The sequence below is a fragment of the Mobula hypostoma genome, chromosome 11 (assembly GCF_963921235.1).
Source record: "Mobula hypostoma chromosome 11, sMobHyp1.1, whole genome shotgun sequence".
Taxonomy (NCBI): domain Eukaryota; kingdom Metazoa; phylum Chordata; class Chondrichthyes; order Myliobatiformes; family Myliobatidae; genus Mobula; species Mobula hypostoma.
In genome coordinates, this window is record NC_086107.1 from 14,151,022 (window position 1) to 14,161,274 (window position 10,253).

The 10,253-nt window shown below is 43.1% G+C and overlaps 1 long non-coding RNA gene across 1 annotated transcript in view; it reads right to left on the bottom strand.

The window, feature by feature from the left end:
- Positions 1–7,171: 7,171 nt before the first annotated feature.
- LOC134354230 (uncharacterized) overlaps positions 7,172–10,253 on the bottom strand; it is a 28,385-nt gene continuing 25,303 nt past the window's right edge. Inside the window, exons 2-3 of the long non-coding RNA XR_010019736.1 lie at positions 8,209–8,272; positions 7,172–7,228 (exon numbers count right to left, since the gene is read on the bottom strand). This is a non-coding gene — a long non-coding RNA (uncharacterized LOC134354230). The remainder of the gene's footprint in view (positions 7,229–8,208; positions 8,273–10,253) is intronic.

Below are 10,253 nucleotides of genomic sequence, written 5' to 3' on the forward strand. Positions count from 1 at the left end.
CTCTTCAGAAAATGGCAGCCTCCATTTCCTCCATCGTGGCAAGAACAAAGGAAACTGATCTGTCTGCTTCCTTGATTCATTCAAATTCACTGATTTGTAGACTGTAGTTCTTTCTGGCCAACATCTCCCTCCTCTTGATCCAAAGATTTTTATTTTAGGATTACTATCCACCTCTATCCTATTGACTACTCATAGGACTGCCATGAACCCCCCAGCAGGTGAGCGACACTTCAATTATACAAAGATAAAGGTACCATTTACTTACTGAATTCATACACTGTTTACAGACAATCGTCCTCTCTGTATTGCAAAACCATTATCCTCTTCCTTTTGCACAGCTTCAGTCTTTCAACTTCTAAGGTGATGCACATTAAACAAAACCATTATCAGCGTACATTAAATTGATATTACCACAGCATACAATACTGTCCTCACCCGTGGGTATATTTGAACATTTGATCCCCAATTCCAAAACTTAACCCATAAGTCTGAGCCACTTTGCTCAGTATTTAATTTGCTTTATCAGCAGGTCACCAGCATGTATTAATAATTTGAGTGTGTTTAATTCATTGATGGATTATCTCCTTTGTCTTCTCCAAAACTCGTGTCCAGTCTACATTCAAATGAGAAATCAGTGGCAATTTGGTAACAAAATAGTCCCACAAGTATCAATTTTTATCAGTTTGTTGGATTGAAAGTTTCTCCTTCATTACCACATTTAATACTAGCTGAGACAAAGTTCATCTTCCAATAGCTAAATCTAAAGTCACACTCCCAATTGCAACATAATAACTTTCCAAAGGACACTCTTTTCATCTCTTGATGTAACTCGTTGTTGCTGTTGTTGTGATATGTCTGTCCCATCAATGCATGTTATAAGAAAAACTCATGATTTACAGGAAGAAGACAATGAACAGTTCTCGTAAGTATGAAACCACAATCCAGAACTTTCTGTTTTTTCATCTCTTCTGGATAAGCCCAGTGGTTTTCCCCTTTTATGACATTTTGATAAATCTATCCCTTTCCCGGTACCATTCATAACAATAGCATTTGTTGGTGGGTTGCTTAAGAATATGTCTTCTCATGATATTTGCCCACACTGTGAACTCTTTTCAAAGAGTAGGTTAAATTATTTCCATGTCGGGGAATATGAAATACCACACCGACATAAAAACTTCCTTTATTATCATCACGTATACCCAGTACTCTGTTGGTTAGTATTAGACTTCTAATAAGGCACAAGGCACTTTTCCACAGCTCCTTTAGTTGTTCATCTGATACCCAATTTGGTAAATGATGTCCATCGGTGTAATAAATTTGTAGCAATCATGGCAAGCAAACAACTAGTATACGTAGCACAGATCTCCACTTTATGCATTCCCTTAGATATGTGGTCAATTATCAAATTCATGGTATCTTGAAGGGGCTTCGGAAATTTAACTGAATCCAGAGCTACCTACGATGCACTCTCTCCAATTTCATCAGTCTGTACCTGATTCCGATCATTTTCTCCACATTTTCTGCTGAAGGAGCTATATCTGGTTTCCTAACTCTGCTATATCTAAAGTATTGACCATCGTGAACCTTGATGCATAACATACTTCCACTAATTCCAACAGTCCTCTCTTTTTCTATTTTTGACTGGTTTAAGCTCGCTCTTGCTTAGTCGTCTCCCAATAATTGTCCCATTGTAGATGAGCACCATTCAGGCACCATTATAACCGAGAGATTAAAAACTACCTGCACATGATGGTACGCAGGTACCAAATTGACAAATCTCCTTGTATTTTCCAACACTGTTCCTACCCCACTTGTGTTATGCTGGGCCTCACTACATTTAGACTCTGGTGTAGGTTGTAGGTAGTACTGCCAGCAATGCTGGAATGCAATATTTGAATTGGTAAGAAATGAAAGTGAAAACAGACGCTTCAAGTGTGCTGACAGTGGTAACTCTGTAGACCAACTATTGTGGACATGAGGTACTCCACAGACATGTGGAGATTTGATATGGGACCATGCGGAACATGTGGCCAGCAGTAGAAACTCCTTTTTAACTGGTATTATAGTTTCTATTCTTTGTTGGGCATGTGGGCAAGTGGTTAAGGCGTTTGTCTAGTTATCTCAGGGTCCCTAGTTCGAGCCTCAGCTGTGGCAACGTGTTTGTGCCCTTGAGCAAGGCACTTAATCACACATTGCTGTAGTCTGTGCAAGGAGTGGTGCCCCACACAGAGTTCCAATCTGCGCCTTGTAAGGCATGAAAATGCCTGACGCAGGCCTCTCATGGCCTGAGTCGACGTCCCCCCTCTTTGTTCATGGAAGATCAAAAAAAACTTAGTAAATGTGTACACAGGCATTTGGTTGTGTAAGTCCCCGTGTTCTTCCATTGAGACCGTTAAGGTATTTGTCGGTAATTACTGAGCCTCCCTGATCATTTTTACTAGGTGTGATTCTTGTGACACAATCGGCATCCCCACTGTGGGCTCGAGAATAAATCTCTCCATCAGCGGGAGACTCGAGTCAGACCATATGGGTGAGAAACAGAGAGATCTGGGGCTGGGTAATTTGCGAGTACCGACCCAGGAAGAAGAATTCAGGGAATTCTGCAAGTCCAGAGGACTAGGATTGTTTTGATTGGAGGGATTCCTCCAGAAGGACGTATTGGGAAAATGACCACAATGTGGGGAGTATGCTGGACACACCAGCCTTGAAGGCAGCAAAGCTTTTTTAAAATTACCAAAGGGAAACAAAGACAATTTAAGCAGCTACTGAAGCCAATAGCAGTAGCCTGCCTCGTTGAGGATTTAAAAGGATATTGAGGAAAAAGCTGATGCTGAGCAAGATACATTACAGCAGAAAATGCCAAGAATATCAGCGAGAAACAGGGTAGATTAGAGAAGGAAGTAAAAACCATTAAGGGAAATGTTATTGAGCTACAGGAACAGAGAAGTAGGGATTTGGAGCATATGAACCAACTTCAGCTGAAATGTGAGAAATTGGTTAAACGAGGACTTTCTGCTGCTGACTACATGTTCCTTGTTGTCCCATTTTGATTCTTCACATGTTCGTGGGGCTCCTCACATCCACAATAGTTGATCTACAGTTACCGCTGCCAACACACTTGAAACGTCCGCTTTTGTATTTATTTCTTACCAATTCAAATATTTCATTCCAGTGTCATTGACTATAGGTCATGGGGCTGACCTTTAAAACATTTTTCAGACATCCCACCTCTCCCGGAAGTTCCGGGAGTCTCCCGCATATTAATAGCAGCTCCCTGACACCCGCAAATTATATACAATATTCCAGAAATGAGAGGGAGAGGGGGAGCGGGAGCGAGATCGAGAGCGGGAGCAAGAGCGAGCATCCTGATTGGTCTCTCTTTGTGCTAAGTAGACCTATCAGTTTTCTTTGTGGGCGGGCTTTACAGTCGACCTCTGTCTCTCCATCAGTTCAGTTTTGTGTCCTGCGCCGCCATGGCAAAGTGTTCCAAAAAAAGAAAATATAAAACGTACTTCACCCCAGACTACACTAAAGTGTACCCCTGCCTAATAGGGGTCAAAAATAATGAGTGTTGCTCACTGCACTGTTTACAACAGTGACTTTTCTATTGCCCATGGTGGGTTAAGACTGTAAAAGACATGTTGAGGTGAGTTTAACAGGTGTTGTTCGTTCATTAGCATAGCTAACGTTATTTAAACTAGCTGGCCAGCTGCTAAGGAGCTACTCTATTGATGTCCTACGTGATGAGGCCAAACTCCCTGTAGGTGTGCTTAAAGTTGTAATAGAATTAAAAATCAACTCCAGGATAATATATAAGTACATACTGTATTTTAATGTCACATTTTCTGCATATACCCAGTTTACAGATTACAGATTGGTTTACAGATTGGACAAAATCACTAAACCAAGTATTACATAAGACAATATGATAAGGATACATCTTATGCTTTTATTTCTTTTAGGGACCACAACATATTAGGGAGGCTAATTGTAGGGAAGGCTGCTTAAGTATTTCACAGTTCTTTTCAGCAGAGCCACATCACAGTACAAGGAAAGTTTGCAAAAGAAATAGAAAAGCTACTTGCATTAGCATTGAGATTGCCAACAAAATACTCAACAAGGAATTTATATATATATATGTATGTGTGTGTGTAAATAGTTTCAATATGTGTCAAATAAATTGTTGTGTTCTTTCATAATCAAATGTTCCGTATACATGTGCCCTTGGAGGTCGACTGGGGGGGGGGCGGGGGGGGGGAGATATGGGGGCTACCTCCCTGAAATGGTGGTGCTACCTCCCTGAAATGAGTTTTTGCAGGGTGGGATGTCTGCTTTTTATTGGCTCTGCTCCAGGCCAGCATTCATTTATAGCCCTCTTCCCAGCAAGTGACAATCGGTAACTTATGGCTTTGTTCTCAATCAGCGACCAGCTTCAATCACACAGAACAGATACAGACCCCAACAGTCAAAAAGCCTCATGTTATATCCAACTAAGGAACACCTCAGAAATAACTTCTTATTTGGAAGCAATCCCTAGTTCAGCAGATTACCTGAGGCATCATTGTGTCGACTTCAAAACATTGATCAAGCCATGTGACTTTAGCTTAAAATGGAGAACTCTTCATAAAGTGGCAGCCTCCATCTCCTCCATCATGGTAAGAACAAAAGCAATTGGTCTGTCCGCTTCCACTGTCTTACTTGATTCAAGCTCACTGGTTTGTGGCCTGTGCCATCCTGTGATCATGTACTGCCACTTCAGTAATACTGCCTGCATCTGCCTCTACTTCATTTCCACATTGATGCTTGTTATGCACGTATCCTGATTCAGTGCTCTGTTTTCAGTACTGTGGCTCCTGATTGCACAAGCCACAGGAGCACAAATGCAACGAACCAGAGCAGACTTGAAGGGCTGATTGGCCTAATTCTGTTCATTGAGCCTGCTCCACCATTCTATCATGGCTGATTTATTGTCCCTCTCAACCCCATTTTCTTGCCTTCGCCCCTTAACCCTTGAAACCCTGATTAATCACGAACCTACCAACCTCCGATGTAAGTATACGCAATGCATTGGCCTCCATAGCAGCCTATGGCAATGAATTTCACAGAGCTGCCACTCTATAGCTAAAGCAATTCCTCTGAGTAGCCCAATTCTGCTTTTATGTCTAATATTCTTAATGTCAATGGTTGGTTCCTATTCCAGAGGCCACACCCTGATTATTTTGACCCTCTTGCAGGAAGAATTAGATTCCCGGCACCTCCTCTGCCAATGCTTTTTGGAACCTTGGGTGCTTCATGCTGGGGATTTTTGTTAATTCTGTCATAGATTCGACTTTGTGCTTTTCCTTGTTTCATTGACCTTATTTGTGTGTTATACAGCATTAAATACCCATTAAATGAATTCCTGTTTACTTTATCATCAGGTTGCTTTCACTGCTGAGTTTATTGCCGTGTATGCACAGGTGAATGAAAAGCTTAACTGCAGCAGCATCATAGGCGTATGACATCATATCGTAAACACAAGAGTTTCTGCAGCTATTGGAAATCCAGAGTAACACATAGGAACTCAGCAGGTCAGGCAGCCTCTCGGGTTGGAAGAGCAACATCTCGTATTCCGTCTGGGTAGCCTCCAACCTGATGACATTAACATTGGTTTCTCTATCTTGCAGTAATCTATCCTCCTTCCCCTTCCCTTCTCTTTCATTCCCCACCCTGGCTCCCCTCTTACCTCTTTCTTCTCCTCACCTCCCCTGGCGCCTCTCCTCCTTCCCTTTCTCTCACAGTTTACTCTCCTCTCCTATTAGATTCCTTCTTCTTCAGACCTTTACCTTCTCCACCAACACTCTCCCCACCCACCTGGCTTCACCTGTCACCTTTTAGAAGTTTACTTGAGATTGGAGATCAACCAGAGGACATGTAGAGGAGGGCTATCTGCTGGAAGGCAGAGAGTGGTTCTCAGCAGGTGGATATGTGTAGCTCAGTGAGGAACATAATAAGAAGATAAGAAATAGGAGCAGGAGTAGGCCATCTGTCCTGTCGAGCCTGCTCCGCCATTCAATAAGATCATGGCTGATCTGGCCATGGACTCATCTCCACCTACTTGCCTTTCCCCCATTTATTATGTATGTGAGACCCATGCACACGAATAAGGGCACCATCAATGAAGACATCCTTCTGTTCCCGCAGTTCTAACCTCAGCCCAGTGTCGTCAACAATTAACTGAACTCAGAAAACTTGCACTTGTTCCTCAATCAAGATTCAAAGATAAAAGATTCAGGATTGTTTAATGTAATTTCCAGTTCACAAGTGTAATGGGGAACAAAACAGTTGTTACTCGATATCTGATGCAGCACAAAAAAACACAGTGAGATAAAGAACACTATAATAAATGAAAACAATAAATATAAGTAGACAAGATAGCTACCCATAGATACAGCGATAGATTTTATGTCCATAAGGTGCAACTAGACACAGGAGTATTTATAAGGTGACTCTGACTGGAACTGTTAAAGTAGTTGTGCTGAGGGATGTGGGTGGGGGGTGGAGGTTTCGATCAGCCTTACTGCTTATGGAAATGAACTGTTTTCGAGTTTAGTGGTCCTGATGCGGATGCTACATAGCCTGACGGGAGAGGGACAAAGAGTCTGCGGGCAGTGTGGGTGGGATCCTTCATGATGTTACCCATCCTTTTCGGGCTCCTTTCTGAATGTACAGTACGTCCTTGATGGCGGGTAGGCTGGAGCTGGTGATTCATTGGGCAGTTTTAACAGCTGGTTGTAGAGGCTTTCTGTCCACTGCCATGAGTTTTCTGGGGACTCTCGAATGCAAATCTGTAGAAGGACATGAGTATGATGTGCAAAGACCAGCTCTCTTCAGCCTTCTCAAAAAGAAAAGGTGCTGTTGAGCGTTCTAGATAGTGTAGGATGTGTTCTGGGACCATGAGGTGTGCACTCCCAGGAGTTTGAAACTGCTCGCAGTTTCCATTGCCCTGCTGCTGATATAAAGAGAGGGGTGAGCGTTGTGAGCTTTCCTGAGGTCGATAACCATCTCCTTTGTCTTGTGAACATGAAGAAGAGCTGTTCTAGCTGTTCTCTGTAGGCCGTCTTGTTTTTGTTGGTGATGAGCCCCACCACTGTTGTCTCATCGAAGAACTTGACCATGTGGTTACTCGGGCGTTCAGCTGAGCAGTCAGGAGTGAGCAGAGGGCTCAGCACACGGCACTAGGAGGCACCTGCGTAGAGGATGATAGAGAGGGAGGAATGATTGTGCATCCTGACTACCTGAGGTCATTTGGTTAGGAAGTCCAACGCCCAGTTGCACGCTGGTGTATTTAGACCGGGGAGTAGGAGTTTGTTCATCTGTCTCTGTGGGACGATAATGTTGAATGCTGTAATGAAATCCAGAAACAGCACTTTGACTTAAGTGTCCCTGTTTTCTAGGTGTGTCAGGGTCAGGTGCATGACAGATGCATCTGTCACAGAGGAGTTCTGTTGATAAGCATATTGGAGAGTGCCTAGTGGGGCAGAAATGGAGTTTTTGATATCTGCCATTAAAACAAACAAACAAACAAAAGGCATCCATTTGTCTAGCGAGACCATGGATCTGCACCTGGAAAGTCTTCACTCTCCAGGGCGCAGGCCTGGAGGACCGGCAGTTGCCCATGCTGCAAGTCTCCTCTCTCCACAACACCGATGTTGTCCAAGAGAAGGGCATTAGGACCCATACAGCTTGACACCAGTGGTCATCACAGAGCACTGTGTGATAAAGTGCCTTGCTCAAGGACACAACACGCTGCCTTGGCTGGGGCTCGAACTCACGACCTTCAGATTGCTAGTCGAATGCCTTAACCACTTGGCCACGTGCCATTACCAGGCATTCAAAGCACTTCATGATCATTGGTGCCAGTGCCAGTGTGCAGAAAACGTTTAGTTTTGAAGGGGTTGAGTTCTTTGGAATAAAGATGATAGTGGCTGATTTGAATGCTGCAGGAATAGCAACCTGATTGAAGATGTCTGTGAAGACATCAGTGTGCACTCCCCCGAGTACTCAGCCTGGAACGTTGTCCGGCCTGGTGCCCGGTGCCCAGTGCCCAGGGCCCGGAGAAAGACACTGCAGAGTCTCTCTCAGGTCTGCTGCTGTTATGGACCGTACCTGCTCACCTGGGGTGGGGGTAGCTTTCGTGGCTGGCACTGTGTTACCTGCTTTACTTACTTCATCAGACTCTGTTTACTTGTGCATAAGGAGAACAGCATGGCCCCTGCCAGCAAACTTGGTTCTAAAGTTAGAACAAAGAAATACCATTGTTATACAGAAATTGACCAGTTGAGTACAGATATCAACAAATTAGTAAACTTCTGGATAGTCAAATTCTTTGTATGCATAATTAATCACCAGTCACACTACGATAATACAAGTGTGAATAACCAATAGAGTCTGTGCATTAAGGGCCAATAATATTTGAGAATTAGTAAGATACCAGACAGGTTGTTCTCTGGCAAAGGTGTGATCGGTAGGTGGGAAGCCTTCAAAGGAGAAATTCTGAGAGTGCAGAGTTTGTATGTTCCCGTCAGGATTAAAGGCAAAGTGAATAGGAATAAGGAACCTTGGTTCTCAGGGGATATTGCAACTCTGATAAAGAAGAAGAGGGAGTTGTATGAAATGTATAGGAAACAGGGGGTAAATAAGGTGCTTGAGGAGTATAAGAAGTGCAAGAAAATACTTAAGAAAGAAATCAGGAGGGCTAAAAGAAGACATGAGGTTGCCTTGGCAGTCAAAGTGAAGGATAATCCAAAGAGCTTTTACAGGTATATTAAGAGCAAAAGAATTGTAAGGGATAAAATTGGTCCTTTTGAAGATCAGAGTGGTCGGCTATGTGCGGAACCAAAGGAAATGGGGGAGATCTTAAATAGGTTTTTTGCGTCTGTATTTACTAAGGAAACTGGCATGAAGTCTATGGAGTTAAGGGAAACAAGTATTGAGATCATGGAAACTGTACAGATTGAAAAAGAGGAGGTGTTTGCTGTCTTGAGGAAAATTAAAGTGGATAAATCCCTGGGACCTGACAGAGTGTTCCCTCAGACCTTGAAGGAGACTAGTGTTGAAATTGCAGGGGCCCTGGCAGAAATATTTAAAATGTCGCTGTCTACAGGTGAGGTGCCAGAGGATTGGAGAGTGGCTCATGTTGTTCCGTTGTTTAAAAAAGGATTGAAAAGTAATCCGGGAAATTATAGGCCAGTAAGTTGAACGTCGGTAGTAGGTAAGTTATTGGAGGGAGTACTAAGAGACAGAATCTACAAGCATTTGGATAGACAGGGACTTATCAGGGAGAGTCAACATGGCTTTGCGCGTGGTAGGTCATGTTTGACCAATCTATTGGAGTTTTTCGAGGAGGTTACCAGGAAAGTGGATGAAGGGAAGGCAGTGGATATTGTCTACATGGACTTCAGTAAGGCCTTTGACAAGGTCCCGCATGGGAGGTTAGTTAAGAAAATTCAGTCGCTGGGTATACATGGAGAGGTGGTAAATTGGATTAGACATTGGCTCAATGGTAGAAGCCAAAGAGTGGTAGTAGAGAATTGCTTCTCCGAGTGGAGGCCTGTGACTAGTGGTGTGCCACAAGGATCAGTGCTGGGTCCATTGTTACTTGTCATCTATCAATGATCTGGATGATAATGTGATAAATTGTATCAGCAAATTTGCTGATGACACAAAGATTGGAGGTGTAGTGGACAGTGAGGAAGGTTTTCAGAGCCTGCAGAGGGACTTGGACCAACTGGAAAAATGGGCTGAAAAATGGCAGATGGAGTTTAATACAGACAAGTGTGAAGTATTGCATGTTGGAAGGACAAACCAAGGTAGAACATATAGGGTTAATGGTAAGGCACTGAGGAGTGCAGTAGAACAGAGGGATCTGGGAATACAGATACAAAATTCCCTAAAAGTGGCGTCACAGGTAGATAGGGTCGTAAAGAGAGCTTTTGGTACATTGGCCTTTATAAATCAAAGTATTGAGTATAAGAGCTGGAATGTTATGATGAGGTTGTATAAGGCATTGGTGAGGCCGAATCTGGAGTATTGTGTTCAGTTTTGGTCACCAAATTACAGGAAGGATATAAATAAGGTTGAAAGAGTGCAGAGAAGGTTTACAAGGATGTTGCCGGGACTTGAGAAACTCAGTTACAGAGAAAGGTTGAATAGGTTAGGACTTTATTCCCTGGAGCGTAGAAGAATGAGGGGAGATTTGATAGAGGTATATA